The sequence below is a fragment of the Sus scrofa genome, chromosome 1 (assembly GCF_000003025.6).
Source record: "Sus scrofa isolate TJ Tabasco breed Duroc chromosome 1, Sscrofa11.1, whole genome shotgun sequence".
NCBI classification, from domain to species: Eukaryota; Metazoa; Chordata; class Mammalia; order Artiodactyla; family Suidae; genus Sus; species Sus scrofa.
In genome coordinates, this window is record NC_010443.5 from 28,906,469 (window position 1) to 28,924,432 (window position 17,964).

General features: G+C 38.1%; 1 pseudogene; it reads right to left on the reverse strand.

Annotated features, from left to right (window-relative positions):
• LOC100152021 lies at positions 598-16,655 on the reverse strand (annotated as a pseudogene).

The window sequence follows — 17,964 nt, forward strand, 5'->3', positions numbered from 1 at the left end:
AATGGACAAGAGATTAAAAAATTGGTTTAGCTGGAAAAAGGGCTTTTCACCTGACTTAGGGTCCAAAACAATTCTCAACATTTCTTATTTATGTGTCTTTGTGAATTCCACCTTAAAGAACTGAGATAAATTCTTTTAATTTTGATATTTGTATGTTAGTAATAACAATAAGGTCATTAAATTATCATTATTTTTACAATTATTAGCACTATTAAGTTTTGCTTTGTTTTGTTTTGTTTGGATACGACCTTTCTTGAGCTTATCCATCAAAGTGTAAACAATATCTGTACAAAACCAAATGTTTGCCATTATAACTTCTGCATCACAATTAAAATCCAAAATTTTTTAAAAAACAGGCAACTCAATCAAAACTCCCTGCTTCAGAATCAATAGCTTCTTTGAAGCCACAGTAACACTTAAAGTGTTTAAGACTCACATGCAGAAATTTGGCTGGCTGGAAAGCTAATTAAACTTCCAACTTATTCAAATGGAATTCCAAAACGCAAAATTGTGTAATTTACAGAGATACGGTCCACTGCAATCACCAAGCTGTTAGAGTAATTAGAGTCCTGAGATAATAAGCAATCCAGGCATCCTTTAGGCAGACTTCTGTTGTCCTTTCTCCCCAGAGATTTGTGGATGTGTGGAATGACACCACCACCAGCAACTGTAGCCTTGATGAGATAATCCAACACTTTCCCACGAATAGCCAGTTGCAAGTGATGAGGAGTAATACACATTACCTTCAGATTTTTTGATGCGTTTCCTGCCAATTCAAATACCTCTGGAGTGATGTTCTTCAGGATGTCTGCACTGTACACAGAGGCAGTCGCACCCATGCATCCATGGCTGGTCGTCTGAGATTTCAGAGGTCAATGAATATGGCCCACAGGAAACTGCAAACTTGCTCTCTGAGAGCGGGAACCCGCCTTTGTCTTGGACTTTCCAAAGTCCTTCCAAGCCTTACTGCAAGTTTCTGCTGAAGCTCAAACAAACAAGGCAGAGAAAGGACTGGTCAGACACCAAACGAGATCCTGCCGACTGCTCCTTCGCGGCACCGCGACTCAAACTCGCACAAATAAGTTTTAATTTGGTTTTCTTTAAAGATAATATTTAACAACGAATGTTTTCTTTGGAAGTTAATGTACAAATACAAGTTATGAGTATGCTATTTTTCATAAGATTCTCCTTTGCTAGACAGGTGCTCTAACCCAAGCAGATAGCGTGAAATCACCCTAGCTCTAGCAAAATGCACATTTTGGAATGTTCTTCCCAAATGAAAAAAAATAGGGTTCTTTGAGACTGGTGTCGTTTGTGCCTCAAAGAGAAAACACACGTTGTTTAGGACATTAAATGGGGAAGTTATATGAAAAGGCTAAAAATAAACTAATTTTCCACTAAACTATTCTGGCTTATACCTAAGATTAAGATGCACCATCTTCTCTTAAGGAACCTCTTGATGGTAAAGAATTAATACGAACAGGGTCTCAATAATGCATTATTTCATTTATTTTTTTAGTGTTTCAAGGTAGATATTAGTGTCCTCATTTCACTAGAGATGTAGCCAGAGCTCCAAGAGTGTAGGTCAGTTGTTCAAGGTTGCTGCCACAGAGATGCAATTCAAATCCAGCTCTTTTTGACTCTCAAATCCACATTTTTTTTCCCCGCTATACATTATTTTTTTATTTTTCCTGTTAGTGATTAAGTTGATGGAATAAAGTCACTCTGTCATCCACAGATGCTGCAAAGTGTTGCTCAGTGGCAGGGTCTGAGTATAGTCATACAACCTCCCCTCTCGAGTTCGGAAAACCCCAGTGCAAAGAACAAAGGGTGCGCTGGGCTAGAATTAGGAAGACTTGCCCATGTACAGGAATGGTGGAGGGGGTATCAGAAGCCCATTTACAACACTGTCGTAAAACAGGTGCCGTGGGAAGCTGGTCGAAAAGTTCCATCAGAAAGCTGAAGAAAAGAAGCAGATGAAGAACTGAGGGGGATGGGTGGGAGGTTGGAGAATAAAGGAGGGAAATGTGGCTTGAAGGGGAAGAGGGGAAATGATTAGAGGAGGGAGAATGAATGAGGATTATCAGGAAGATACAAGAGGTCTTTGTGGTGAGAGAAGAGGGTGGAGGGCAAGGCAGAGATGAGCCAGGGAAGAAACTCTGCCTGTGGAACAAAGAAAAGAATAAGCACAGTTTTATCTCCAGTGGAAAAAGTGGAAGTTTGTCTTCTGTGACAGGTTGTTCCAACCCATTGTGTTGCGCTAAGATATTGAATTATCTCAACAGTTTGCCATTAGAAAAATGTAGATTCCTGGGGCCACTTTCTAGCCAATGGTTAATAACGTGCCTAAACTCGTTATTTACTCTATGTGTTGATGAGATGAAAACAGCATGTAATAGTAGCCACCTAATTTCTCATCAATTAACCAACATCCTTCCTATTTAAAGACTATCCAGAGATGAAAAAATAATAATTTTACTAAGCAGAAATAACTCATCTCTTAGGGCCAATTATATGTGATTCATAGATTTCTTGGAGGTGAATTATTGTTTAAAATATAACATGTAGATTCTTCACCAGTTTTTAACAGTTCTGTTTAAGTTTGTTGGCAACTCTGGTAATCTTCCTTAGATACCCAGAGGTCATACCAGGTTCACACCTCATTTTATGGAGGTTTGCAAACCTTTCAGTAATGATGAATTGGATTTCAGTTGAATTGCATGCAAACTTGGGCCAAGTTTTAAGGGAACACTGTGAAGTTCTTTCAGGTAGAAGCCAGGTGAAACTCAAAGGGTCCAAAGTGGGTTTTGCTTTGAGTTACTCTGGGGTTCTGCTTGAACTTGACACTCAAAGTGAAACTCAGGAGATCTGAACCTCTTGCAAACTCAGGCTCAAAGGGAGGTTTTTGGAAGCAAACTTGCATGTTGAAAATGCTGAGCTAACAGTGCTAATTGGTGCTTCAGTTTGCTTTGCCCAGCCCTCTGAATAGAGTTTCATCTGGAAAAAGAAGGTTTCTCTTAGCAGGTCTACAGTTTAGTAAAGCTTTGCAGGAGGACTTTCGTCTTGCCTACAGATTATTTGCAACAGGAGAATGCACAAATTGCCATAACTCTAGATTAACAAGAATAGACTGTGACATAATCTATGGAATGGATCAAATAAGTCCTTGTATCATGTCTTTGAATTGAGACTAAAGGCATTTGGGGGGGGGTCATCCACTTTATATGGGCAACTCCAATGAAAGCTGAGTGTATTAGAAACATTACTTAGAGATAATTGGTACTCTATAGATTTGACCACAGTGACTTGAACATATTCTCTTGTGAAAATAAATAACTGGAAAAAGAATCCTTTCTCCCTTCTTCCCCCCAATTAAACATAGCCACAAAGATCAATCTATGACAGTCCTTTAATGGAATGGCACAATAAGCCTATAGGTGAGTCGATCGATCGCCAAGACAAAAGATATGCTTCTGACCTGATTAGGGGTTGACGTTAGAACAGAGAGAATTTAATTTATGTTTGGCAAATAAATCTAAATATTAAATTAAATGACAGAAATTGAGGGTTTTTTTTTTTTTTTTGAAGACGGAAACTAGTTGGCAGAATTTTGGCATATCAACAAATGGAAATCACACAAAGAAAAGGATTAGGTGAAATAAAGATCAAATGAAGATCAAAAATAAATTGGCTTCAATCCAGGAAACATTTGTTGTATTTTACAAGCAGGTCTTTCCTTCCCAAGTGTGAAGAACAGAGGAACCACCTGATCTTCCCCTAAAGGTCATCAAGCACACCGCGCACCAGAGCAGAAATGCCCCTGAGAAAGGCCAGTATTAGGTGCAGTATTAAAAAGAAATTCAAAACTCCTAGTCCTAAAACTATAAACAACACGGAGGCAGTGAATGGTGGTAAGCAGATTCTAAGGAAGTGATGAACCAGGTATTCATACTTCAGAAATATTTACACAGTGGGTGCTTTAACAAAATAAACAATATTTTACCTATCTATTTATCTATTTATTATCATCCATCTATCTGTCATCTCTCTATAGAGCAGACAGTCTGGAAGATGTTGAACTTTTCCAGACTTCAAGGGATCCTGTTTGATGTATCGTTATAACCAACACTCCATAATCTGTGGGGCTCAGTACAAAATGAAAAAGCAGAAAAAGTTCAAAAATCAGGAAAAAGTGCTGTTAAAGGTTCTTCTTTCTTCTAGGGTTCCTCTCTCCAGTTACAGTGTCTTTAAATGTCTAATGTAGTATTTTAAGTAAAGAAAAATTAAAAATTGAAATTATTAGCATGAATCATGCCACTCACCTTTATTTTGTGTATGGCTAGTCTTAAATGCAAATTTAAGAGCACTAATTGTACATACATAATTACTGAAATTGCACAACTTGTATTTTGTACTTTATCTGTACGCTTTTCATTTTAACAGTTGAAATGTTTCTTTCACGGAATTAACTGTTTTTATTTCACTTCTTAATATGCACACATTCTACCAACACTCTCTGCTGTCAGTTACTGATGAGTAAGGAAGGGCTGAAAAAAAAAAAAAGGAACTAGAGGATCTACAGAAGGCTTCCTGGAAAAGGTGACATCCAAGGATCATAGGATGATGATCCAAGTAAACTATAAACATGAAAGTTTCAGGATATCATTCTTACTACTGTACAATAAGCTTTAGCACATTTGATTATTTTATTTTTGGTTTGTATTTTCTTGTTCTCGAGTCTTTGGGATTCCCTGTGATCAGTTGACACATTTTGTAAATGTGTTGTTCATATTCATCCTGAAAATTTAATCACCTCCAGCAAACTTTGGTGTCATTCAAAAACTTCCATCATTTGGTCACATTATAAAACCAATCTTGACTAAGCTATTCAGACAAATATGCAAGATGTGTTGGCAGTTTAAATACCTTTTCTAGAACCATGTCTAAAAAGAAATTTTTCCAAAACAAAAACAAAAACAAAACAACACCCCACTAAACCTAGATTCCACAAAGCAGCTAAAAAATGGAAGGATTTTGGAAATTGAAACATGATTTAAATCTGATATGTGGCCTTCAGTGAAATCCAAGGTGTTTGCAGTAATTTGATCATTCCGCTTGTGAAAGGGACTAATTGAGGCTACAATTTTTGGAAACCATTAGCTTTTGTGTTTATTGTACTTATTGATTTTTAGATAAAGAAATACAAGTAAGGAATACCCACTGTGGCTCAGTGGTTAATGAACCTGACTAGTATCCATAAGGAACCATTAGGGTTTGATCCCTGGCCTTGTGAGCTGTGGTGTAGGTCGAAGACACAGCTCAGGTCCCGAGTTGCTGTGGCTGTGGCATAGGCCAGTAGCTACAGCTCCAATTGGACCCCTAGCCTGAGAGCCTCCATATGCTGTGGGTGTGGCCCTAAGAAGACAAGAGACAAAAAATAAATAAATAAATACAAATAAGATTTTAATATACCCTTAAAAGTTTTATATATTCATTTCTAAGTTTGAAATATATTTACACTTCAAGTGTTTCACTGTATTGCAAATAAACACACTCAGAACCTAAACTGCTTTCGTACCCATTGCACTCATTTTACTGGTATATACAAGTAAATAGATATATAATCTGTCTACTTAAGGAAATGTTATATGAGGATGGATAAGTTAAATGAATGTGAGCAGGAAGGGAAAAACATTCTCAGGGCATGTCGTGCAGTATCTCTTTAATTGTGTAGCCTTAGACAGCTGGGCCTTGCAGGTAGCTGAAAAACTGGCCCAGCATGAAGTGATGAGGCTTGGAACTATCCCTTGGGGAAAAGCTTGGACAGAATCTGAAGAACTAATAGCCTATACCTTTTTATTGAAGGTGCAAGTCCAAGAGCCAGTGTCGAAAACACAGTTTTCTTACTCAATTACAGTTGAATAGATCACCTTTAAAAATCAAAATGAAAAAGAACAGAGGAAAATGGAGAATGGACAGCCAATTGTGTGAGAACATGTTTATAAAAAAGGCATGGGTCCAGTCAGGGCTATGTACTCCATGGCCACATATATTCCCCTAAATCATAAACCTCAGAGCTATGCTTCATTAGTCATATGGAGAATCACAGAAGAAAATGTGGGTTAGTGTGTGCAAATGAAACACTACTCCAGGAAAAAACAGCTCAGAGTGTGTGCCCCGGAGACCATGGTTCAGAAACGTTTTACACAAGAAGAAATATTTTATAAACAGCAAATGCCATATGTTTTTGAATTTTTAATAGTAGAGGTGGCTTTCCATTCTCATTCAATTTCCCTTGTGACCAAGCATCTGGTCCCCAGCCATACAGCTATGACCACAAATCCTGTGTTTAGTACGTCTGTACTTACTTGTTAAGAAAGAATAAGTTACCCACTAAAAATTTTATTATGACCTAGAACTTATCTCAATTGTCTAGTTTACTTTTACCACTATAAGTCTTAAGAGGAAAGAAGAGTTTAATATAGACAGCCATTTTTTGGACTCGGCCTTTCGGGGATATTTATCTTGTGACGCTCTTTTTCTTTTTGTAAATTTCTTTGTGGAAAGGACGAGACTTAGAAAGCAAGTGGTCTGCCATTGTGGTCTGTTTCCGTAGTGTTGCCAGGCAGTGTTTATTCATTTCTTCACAGCCTGACCTAAATGCCATTGATAATGGCACAGCACAAGTGACAGAGCCAGAAAAATGTCAGCCAGACGATCTGAATCAGTTAAGTCCAAGCCTGCTTTTATTCCTGGAGTTTTCGCTAATGTGTTTTTATAAATTTTAGAAAGTGCCAAAATTGAACATATAAATTTTTAGTATTGTCATGAAAGTAGTTTGACCCTGTGGGCCCTTGAAATGATCTTGGGGTCCTCAGGCCACACTTTGAGAATCATTGCTGTGACCGCGATTATCTCTTTAGTGATTAATAGCATTATAGCTAGCATAATGTATGTTTCTTCGATCTGCTTGTTTTTCACTTAACAATGTAGTCTAGGAGTTCCCATCTTGGCGCAGTGGTTAACGAATCTGACAAGGAACCATGAGGTTGTGGATTTGATCCCTGGCCTTGCTCAGCGGCTTAGGATCTGGCGTTGCCATGACCTGTGGTGTAGGTTGCAGACACGGCTGGGATCCCGAGTTGCTGTGGCTCTGGCATAGGTGGGTGGCTACAGCTCCGATTAGACCCCTAGACTGGGAACCTCCATATGTCGTGAGAGTGGCCCAAGAAATGGCAAAAATACCAAAAAAAAAAAAAAAAGAAAAAAAAGAAAAAAACCCAATGTAGTCTAAAGATCTTTCCACATCAGTGCAAGGTAAGTTTCTTCACTTGCTTTTATAATGGTGCCTCCTATTCTGATGTCTGGGTTTACCAGAATTTATTTTAGTAGTTCTCTTTTGATAGACACTTGGGTTCCCTTTGCCCTGTGTAAAATTTTTCTTGTAAAAAACAATAGCAATGAATAACCTTGTATATAAAGCATTTTGCATACAAGCAGGCATATTTGTAGGGAAAAGTTGTAGCAATAAAAGGCAAATTGCATTTTGTCAGGTCTAACCAAACTGTCCTTCATGGAGTTTACTCCATTTTGCATGCCTACCTGTGTTACAGGAGCAGACTTTCTTCCTCAACTCGCTGTTGGGAGCTTTGCTAATTTGGTAGGTGAGCAGTATGATCTTAGAGTAGTTCAATGAGCACTTCTCTTATTAAGAGAAAGTTGAACATCACTTCGTATGTTAGGACCCTTTGTATTTCCTCTTCCACGAACTGTACATTTTCCTGTAGATTTCTAATCTTTTTTTTCAATTTCTAGAGGCTTTTAAAGGATTAGAGAAAGTATATTTAAAGTATTGCTCCTGCTGTGAATTTCAAATGCTTTATCTCAATTTCTCATTTAATTTTAGATTTGCCCCTAATATCTTTTGCCATGTAGAACTTTTCCATTTTTATGTAGTCTACTTTATCAATATTTTTCTTATCCTTGGTTTTTGTATTTTGAGACTTAGGCTTTAGAAAAGTTGAGGTTTAAAAAGGCTTTTTCTATCCCCAAATTATAAAGGAATGCACTGAAATTTTCTCCTTGTACCTTTACCGTCTCTCTTCCTTTTTTTTTTTTTTTTTGGCCACACCCACAGCATGCGGAAGTTCTTGAACCAGGGATCAAACCCCAGCCGCAGCAGTGACAACGCTGTATCCTTAACTGCCAGGTCACTTGGACTGCCAACCATTCATTACCCTCTTATATCACAGTGTACATTTAATCATTGGCACATTTGTAGAGCACCTTTTATGTACTGTGTAAAAGATTAATCCAATTTAATATTTTTCTTCTTTTTACAACACCATGTATTGAAGAAGCCCATCTTTTCCACACTGAATTGAGAAGTAACCTTTACCATGTAACACATTCTTGAATATATTTGGTTCCAGTAGTATATGAAAAAAACTTAAATCTTGAAACTAGTGGACTGTATTCCAGCAATGCAAGAATCACTTAATATTAGAAAAAGAATTCACATAACTTATTAGATTAAAAGATCTTACATCTACCAAATTGATAAATGGCAATAGTAAGATCGAATTGACTGAGAAAACAAAGACACCTCCTGATAAATCATGAAAATTTAGTTATCTAGAAGCTACAGAAGGAAGTCATTGCAATCAGTATACACAGCAAAGAGGCCAGTAGCATTCTCCAACAACAGACAGAGGACACTGGCAGATGCACATTTGCAGATAGTAAGTCCAAAAGAGTTAGAGCCCCATAAGAACCCCTAGAAGTTCAACTGACACCCTCCAAGCCCAGTCTTATTTTTCCGTGGCTGTGGCAATTTTCCTACAGATTAAAGTGTATATTTGTGAGGGACCGTGTCATCAGCCTTAGGTGTATCATCAGTCTTGGTGGAAGTCAATCCGTACTAAGCTACCTGGCACGGTAAAGGACAGTGCAGCTTATTCAGTATATTTTCCCCTTTAGCCTCTTCAAGATACACAGCCTATTCCAATTATTTTCCTAAACTTAGAGCTGTGGAAAAAGAAAAAGTATGAGTTATAAACTTCCTTAGTAGTAATGTTAAAAACCTCTTACTGTTAAGACCCAAACCATAAAGAGAAAACATGTATAATTATCTTGACAGGTATAAAACAATTTACTGATAATGAAAAACTCACAAAAACATAAATCTTAATAACCTAAGACTTTACTGAGAACTTATAGCCAAACATTCTTATGGTGAAATATTAGAATTCTCACAAAGACAAGTGTTTGTTTTAAACTATGACCATTTAATATGCATTGAGGGCCCTGAAAAATATACTAAGGAATTGAAAATGTAAATGTTAAAAGGGAAAAGGGAAAGATGCAGAGTTGCAGTTATTCAATATTGGGAAACCCATCAAGGACCAGTGTTCACACCTCCCTACCTTTATCTTACCTATACTGATTTCCAGGTATGCAAATTCCTTGAGGGCAGGTTTTGTGATTTTATTTTTTTATGTCTGTCTGCCCCTATTAGACATAACCTGATACATAAGCTCTCAATAAAAATTTATGGAATGCAAAAAAAAAGGGTAAAATTTCCACTCACAGAAAATATGATTCCTACACAGGAAATTTAAAAAGAATCAATAAACTGTAATATCTGAATCCAAAGTGGCCAGGTACAATATTAAGTTATAAAAATGGTATGCTATGTTCACTGCAGCACTATTCACAATAGCCAGGACATGGAAACAACCCAAATGTCCATCGACAGATGATGGATTCGGAAGATGTGGTATATATACACAATGGAATACTACTCAGCCATAAAAAAATGACATAATGCCATTTGCAGCAACATGGATGGAACTAGAGAATCTCATCCTGAGTGAAATGAGCCAGAAAAACAAAGACAAATACCATATGATATCACTTATAACTGGAATCTAATATCTAGCACGAATGAACATCTCCTCAGAAAAGAAAATCATGGACATGGAAAAGAGACTGTGGCTGCCTGATGGGAGGGGGAGGGAGTGGGAGGGATCAGGAGCTTGGGCTTATCAGACACAACTTAGAATAGATTTACAAGGAGATCCTGCTGAATAGCATTGAGAACTTTGTCTAGATACTCATGTTGCAACAGAACAAATGGTGGGGGAAAAAATGTAATTGTAATGTATACATGAAAGTATAACCTGATCCCCTTGCTGTACAGTGGGAAAATAAAAAAAATCATAAAAAAAATGGTATGCTATGTATTGGCAATAATGTAAAAGGAATAAAGACAAAACAAAAAAAATGTAAAAGGAAAAAACCTTATTCATAGATAATAAAGTTATAAAGTAATAATAACAATAACAATAATAATAAATGCATGAGTTCATATGAAGTGTATAATCAAACTCTTCTTAAGGTTGTGACAGAAGGCTTGAAAAAAAAATGGAGAGATAGATCATGTTCTTAGATGGGAAGACTTAATACTGTTAAAAAAACTTTAATTCTAACCTAATTAATATATAAGTTTAATGCAATCCCAAATAAATATTACCAGAATTTTTAATGAGTTTAATTTTAAAATTTCTCTGGAAGATAACTATAAACTACAAAATATGCAGAGTATTTAATTACATACTATATGTGAAAACCTAAAGCTTTACTAATGAAAATAGTATGATGTTAATATTAAAGTGGACATAAAGAACAATAGAATAGACTACATAGCCCAGAAGTCAGTCCTATTTGTTTATGGATATAATAGGGTAATTTAAATCTAAGGGTGAAGGTTAATAAAGTTTACTGGAAAATTTAGTGAACGATTTGGAAGAAGTAAGTCCTGACATCCTACCTCAATTCATATACATAGACATACTCAAATTTCAGATGGAATATATAAACAAAATTAAACCAGGAAGTAGCAGTTAGATGATTTTCTACTTGCCTAGTTAATGAATTAAAATGCATGTGTTAAGAACTGGACACATAACAGGCCCTCAATAAACAGGGACTCTTTAGCTTCTCCTTCTTGCAATGCCCTACATGAGGTCATATTGTCTATATAAACATATTCAGAAACAGAGATACCCCTTACTCATCATTTAAGTCATCTTTTACTGTTTCTAGCCCTGGGTCTAACCAGGAGCATCTCCTTAAGTTAGGCTCTCTAATATACTGCTTATCTTGTAAAAATAATAATTGCTTAGGGTCACAGCATATTAGGATAAGAATGCTCCTCTAGGAGATACTGTTGTGGCTTAGCGTAATGAACCCAACGAGTATCCATGAGGACGTGGGTTCGATCCTGGCCTTGCTCAGCAGGTTGAGAATCTGGCATTGCCCTGAGTTGTGATGAGGTCTCAGACAAGGATTAGATCCAGCGTTGCTATGGCTACGGGTGTAGGCTGACAGCTCCAGCTCTGATTTGACTCATGGGTGAAGCCTGGGAACTTCTATATGCCACGGGTGCAGCCCTAAAGAGACAAAAAAAAAAAAAAAGAAGGATCCTTTAGGATTGGATTTCTGGGACTTAGTCTGATTTTCTGTACACATCTCATATAGTATAGTGAGAGTGCCATGGCTAGCACACAAGTGGTCTGATCCATTTCCAAACAGCCTGAGTGAGTGCTTTCTGAGCAAAAGAAATGAGTAAATGTTGTTGCTAAACCAATAGTCAGTCCTAGACTGCTCTCCTACTGGGACATGAAAATATGCAGAATGATTCTAAAGAGTCTATCTTCTTCAGAGTAAAGATAAAATGAACTAAAAATGGGTGAAAATAGCCATAAAAAAGTAAAGCATTCATTTGATTAAATCTCCTGGCTCTTTTCCATAGGCCCACCTCATTTTAGCAGTTTTGTGTCTTATTTTTAAAGTATGTTTGTTGATGAAATTTCAATATAAAGAGCTTTCAAAGGCTAAGTCTTGAAAATTTTCACAACTCAGTCCATAAACACCAACTTCCATAAACTAGTATGTGTTCTAAATCAGTGTGTGCTTATTTATTCCATATTTACTTACTGTTGTTTGAAAATGTAATAGGCATATATTTAGGACATAATTTTTTTTCCAATTTTTTGGTATTTTATGCTCGAAAGCAAGGGGTGTTGCATAAGGATGCTGAAGTTATCAAAATTCGGTATGTTCCCTATGGATACCTGCACCGCTTAAATCAGCCTAGAGCTCCATCACATCAGCATCTTTGGTGATAAGCCTCTTAATCACTATCTGGATGTTGTAAATATCTAATAGTATAAATTAAGCACAATGCATATTGACTAGAAAGTGAAGCTGGGACAAATAAAGTCAATAAAATCAATGGAAGTAATGCTGGAGAACTTTCAGTTTAGAGGCAGCTATTGACAAATGAGGGCCTCGTAGAATTGGCTCAATTAATAACCAAAGAAGAACTAATGGGCAAGAATGGTAACATAATAGAGATTTCAAAGAGACTTATTTGAATATCAATGCATTGGAGAAATTAAAGCTTTGAAAAATTTTCAGTGTCTCACTGTGATCTTTTTTGCAAATATCATAGAAGTAGCAAATTGTATACATTGCTAGCCTGCATATTTGTCGGAAAAGTTTACCCTAAAAAGAATCAACCTTTGGGTCATTCTTTGCTGTATTAATTACTGCATAGCCACGATTTTATTTGGTACACTGTTAAATATGAGAAATAGTTTTATAAGTTTTGATATATTTTTCAAAATAAAATAATCAAGCCTTTGTTTACTCTGTACAAAATGATATTTTATTTCCTGTTTTAGGTAGATTCACCTTAAATGAGCTTTTTCCAGGACAGATTATCCTGTAATAATGAGGACTTGCTGTTCAGTAAAACATTAGCTCTACACTGGAAGACACTATAAAGAACAAAGTGAATTAACATACGGCCATGTGTGAATGACGTGTATGTGTTAGTCAATGTATATCACATTTCCTACTTTTCTTAAACTCTCCCAGATCATGTGCACCCAATCCCTTTTCCTTATTCCTAATGAAACTAGTAATTTCAAGAGTTCTCTTGTGGCACAATGGATTAAGGATCTAGAGTTGTCACCGCAATGGCTTGGGTCACTGTTGTGGCATGAGTTCTATCTCAGCCTGGGCCTTCCAAAATTCCACATGCTACAGGTGTAACCAAAACCAAAACCCCAAAAAACTAGTAATTCCAAGATTGTGGAAACAATGAACAAAATGATTGCAAATTTGAGGTAGAATTGTCAGCCCTTTATTAAAAAAAAGCTGCTTGTGTTTTCTTGCTTGCATATAAAGGTCATATTTATTTTTCCTGCTATTTTGATAGAAGGAAATGTTTTATTGCTATCTGAGATCTTTTACAAATAATGATACAAACTCGGAGGGAAGTTGGCTTTGTGAGGAAGTTTTATTATGTTTGATATGAAGAGTGCATTTGAAGATTTTTCCCTCTATATTTCTTTGTTGAGTTCCTTTTTTATTCTAACTCATTGGGGGAAAGAAACAGAGGCCTTTGCCATAGCTTAAAATAATTCAGCTTTTCATCTGTAAGAATGAAAAGATGAAGGAAAAATTCTGAATATCTAGGAGTTCCTGTCGTGGCGCAGCAGAAATGAATCTGACTAGGAACCATGAGGTTGCAGGTTCAATCTCTGGCCTCGCTCAGTGGGTTGAGGATCCGGTGTTGCCATGAGCTGTGGTGTAGGCTGAAGATGCGGCTCAGATCTGGCGTGGCTGTGGCTGTGGGGCAGGCTGGCAGCTGTAGCTTTGATTAAACTCCTAGCCTGGGAACTCCATATGCCATGGATGTGGCCCTAAAAAGCAAAAAATAAAATAAAAAATAAAATAAAAAAAATTATGGATATCTGTATCTACTTAAACACACAGTTTAGCCAGGGCAGTTTCAGAAATGATCATCCTATAGTAAATGATTATCAGTGCCTTCTGAATTGTATTGCTAGCCAGGATTTTATTGTGGCTAGTAGAAATTCTACTCTCCACAAAGGCTGTGAAGCCAATACTTACGTTTTTTCTTTCTCCACTTCTATCTCTATCTTAATATCTTCAAAAAAGGAGTAGATAGTTGTGTAGGTGAAGAATATTCATACCTTAGGAATTCCTGTCATGACTCAGTGGAAATGAATCTGACTAGCATCCATGTGGATGCAGGTTGGATCCCTGGCCTTGCTCAGTGGCTTAAGGATCTGGTGTTGCCATGAGCTGTGGTGTAGGTAGGTCACAGACATGGCTTGGATCCCACATTGCTGTGGCTGTTGTGTAAGCCGGTGGCTATAGCTCTGATTTGATCCCTAGCCTGGGAACCTCCATATGCAGTGGGTGTGGCCCTAAAAAGACAAAAGACAAAGACAAAAAAAATAATATTCATAGCTTAAGTGTGTTATAACTGCAATTTCTAAATAAGAAATTATGCTTATGGTCTCACTTGAAGAATGATCTTCAATTTGATCTACAATTAGGATCTCAATTTGAGGACTAGTCATGCAGGACTGCTTTCTATTCTGAGCAAAGTTTGCTACAGTTAGTGAAACCAGGTAGATCACAACCCAGGAAAAATACCCCAAGCTTGCAGTTTCTGAATGAGATTAAGAACAGTAAGTTTTAAAAACAGAGAAGAGTTCTTGATTTTTTTTTTTTTTCCTCATGGTAAGGCTGTGTCAGTATGCCTTTTAGTAGTAAAAGAAAACTTAAGGAAGTTCAAAGGCAGCTTCACTGCTCCTTCTGTTCATTTGGTAACCAGTAGGGTTCTAAATTCAGAAGGATTGTTCTCTTTCTTGGCTTTCAAGGCTTGATGTTCAAGCCAAATGCAATTTCTTAGTCATTCTGGGCAGAAGGTGATTTTCTCTAAAGTCTGAATTTTGCAAACTACTTGGGAGAGTTCTGTCCCCCAAACATCTCCCTTTACAAATCCTGAGCACACAGGCAAGGCCTCCTTCTCTCTCACTGCTGCTGTCTTGACTGCCCATTACCCATGTTGCTCCCTTCAGTCTCCGTCTGAGAGAAAGGCCACCTGAGGTCCTCCAGTCCTGTTTCTAGGCCCCCAGCTATGGCAGCTGCCCAGCATCATAGACGCTGCAGTACCATGAAGCTCTCTGGGGCTTCTCCTTTCTCTTTTGCCAAAACAGCTGCCTACCTCCCATCCCCCTGCCCCCGACAGCCATCTTTTTTTTTTTTTTTTTTTTGTCTTTTTGCCTTTTCTATGGCCACTCCTGTGGCATATGGAGGTTCCCAGGCTAGGAGTCCAATCAGAGCTGCAGCCACCAGCCTACACCAGAGCCAAGCAATGCCAAATCCAAGCTGTGTCTGCAACCTACACCACAGCTCATGGCAATGCCAGATCCTTAACCCACTGAGCAGGCCAGGGATTGAACCCGCAACCTCATGGTTCCTAGTTGGATTCGTTAACCACTGAGCCACCAAGGGAACTCCCGCCATCTTTGCCATGGACAAAATCGCCCTCTGATATTGTGCCTCAAAGGATGCTCTTCTTCAGTGATGTAGAGATGTAACTCCTCTGCTTTCCTGTCTTTAATTCAATGATAAAGAACAGGGAAAAAACTCTGTCTCAAGGGCACACACTTTCTGTCTTCTCACAGATGGAACAGACGACTTGAGTCAGTTTTTCCGTATCTTCCATTCTGCCCCATGGAAATCTGAGGTTGCCAGGATGCAGATCTTCTGACCCAAATGTTTCTTGTGCTTCCTGATGTGCTGCTTGTTTAATTGGAAGGAGCAACAGGAGGAGTTCAGATTCTATCTCCTGATTCTCCCGTTTTCAACAATCACAATAGCCTCGTCTTATAGCAAAGCGGAAATCAACTTATTCACCATGATGACCTCTGGCCCCTGGTCTTCGCTTCCCAGGGCATAAGCAAATCCCTTGTGTGATTTCTGGGGGGCCAACTTGTACTTAGGCTAATTTTATGTAATTACTGCCTCCCCCCAGCATAGTAACATGGATGTTTGTAATCCATCAACATTTATTGAATAGATTCTATGTGTCAAGAACTGTAGTATATGTTATATTGGCATGTTTGATTATGGTAGATTGTCAAAGAGAAGAAAAGAAAAGAAAGAAAGGAAAAAAAGGAAAATGAAAAGGAGCAGTGATGAGGTTGGATAACATATTCATCTTTCTCGTTTTGCCTTATGCCCCTTCATTCGTCTCTCTTCCAGCTGCCACACCCGCCAGCAGACTGTCCCAGCTGGCAGTGGGGGCTGGGGAGTAGGAACTACTCAAGTCTGAACGGCTTTCTCAATGTATGGATGAATGGATGGGTGATCATGTGTTGGCTTTACTATTTTTAGTCTTGTGTTTCTGAAGTTAGATTATAAGCACAATAAAAAAGCTAGGCTGCTCTGGCCTCCAAGTAATATTCCTCATGACTATTGTAGGCTGCAAAACAGAAAAAAAAGAGACCAACCATATTGATTGGTGACACCACAGATCAATTAACTTTTCTGCTCGAAAGCCTCCACTTTCTTTTTATCTCACAACGCAACACGACACAACACAATGAAATAACACGTTCTGACTGTGGTCTATGAGGTCCTACAACATCCCTCCTACCTGCTATTCTGACTCTACTGGCTGCTATTCTGTTCCTTTCTCCCAGTGATCTAGCCAGCAATACTGGCCTTCTTGCTCTTCCCTGAACATGCTGATGTACACTCATCGCTGGGTCTTCCCATTTACTCTTCCCTTTCCCTGGATCTCCTGGCCCCTGGATACCTACTGGGTTTTCTCCCTCACTTACTAAGATTGCTGCTCAAAGAGCACTTTCCAGAGAGACTTTCCCTGGCCATCCTTTCTCAACTAGTTCCCCTTTCCTTCTCCCATAACCAGTATTCTTTTTTAAATAGCACTTACACCTTTTGTTACATGTTCGTTTATTGTCTGCCTTCCCAATCAGAATACAAAATTTATGAGCTTGGATTTTGTTTATGGCCTATATTCCCAGCACTTAGAATGATACCTGGGATAAAGCAGGCATACAAACAAAGCAGACACCATCAGCCATCCGCCCTTGGACTGTACCATTTACGTTTGCTCTGGCCAAATTCCAACTGCCAATATTTTCATCTCTAAGCTTGAGAATGCTTTCCAGAAATGATAGGGCATTACATCCACCTATGCATCTGACGAGAGAGGATTTATAATCCACCCCCTGCCAGAGAGCCCCTTTTAATTACTGATTCTCAACATTTGTTGCATAAATACTAGGGCTCTCTTGTCCTCCATTGTGGGGGCGGGTGGGAATGAGGAGATGGGGGAACTACTTCTGATACTGAGGTAGCTGTCTTACAAATACATTGTTTATTGATTTTTCTCAGTATCAATTCTTCAGTCCCCACCAACTTGGCACCTCTCAAGTAAATATTTTCGCTCAAATTCTCATCTCAGAATCTGTTTGGGGGACCCAATTCATGATGATAAATATTTGTTATTGTTGAATGAATTACTCATAGTGGATTCTGGATACATCTTTGGAAAAAAGGCTGAAGAGGAGACAACACAGCGTAGTTTCATGGAAGGTAGAAAGTTCAGCCACCAAGAGATGGGTTACTGCAGCCTAGGAAGGAGACAGATGGTTATAATATGAAAAAAAAGGAAAATGAGCTTTCGGCAGCATCTGAGAATCAGTATCTGCAATTGGGTCCTCAGAAATTCACAAGGTGCACACAGAAGCATGGACACAATAGTGACTTCTTTCGTGAAAACTGTGCAGTTGCACAGGGCCCGTGCTCAGAATGACCCTGGATGTGGTTTAATACTCTGTTGTTGACATCTTGAAATTCCTAATCATATTTCTTTGTAAAGGAGGCTTGCATTTTCATTTTTCACTAGGCCGCACAGATTATATAGCCAACTCAAGGTGCACACCATAGTTTCTCATTACAGTTGAGGAAGAGGATTAGAATATCAAGGATTTGGAATGAAAGAAATAGGTTTTATAGAGCTAGATGGTAGGTAACAACAACAAC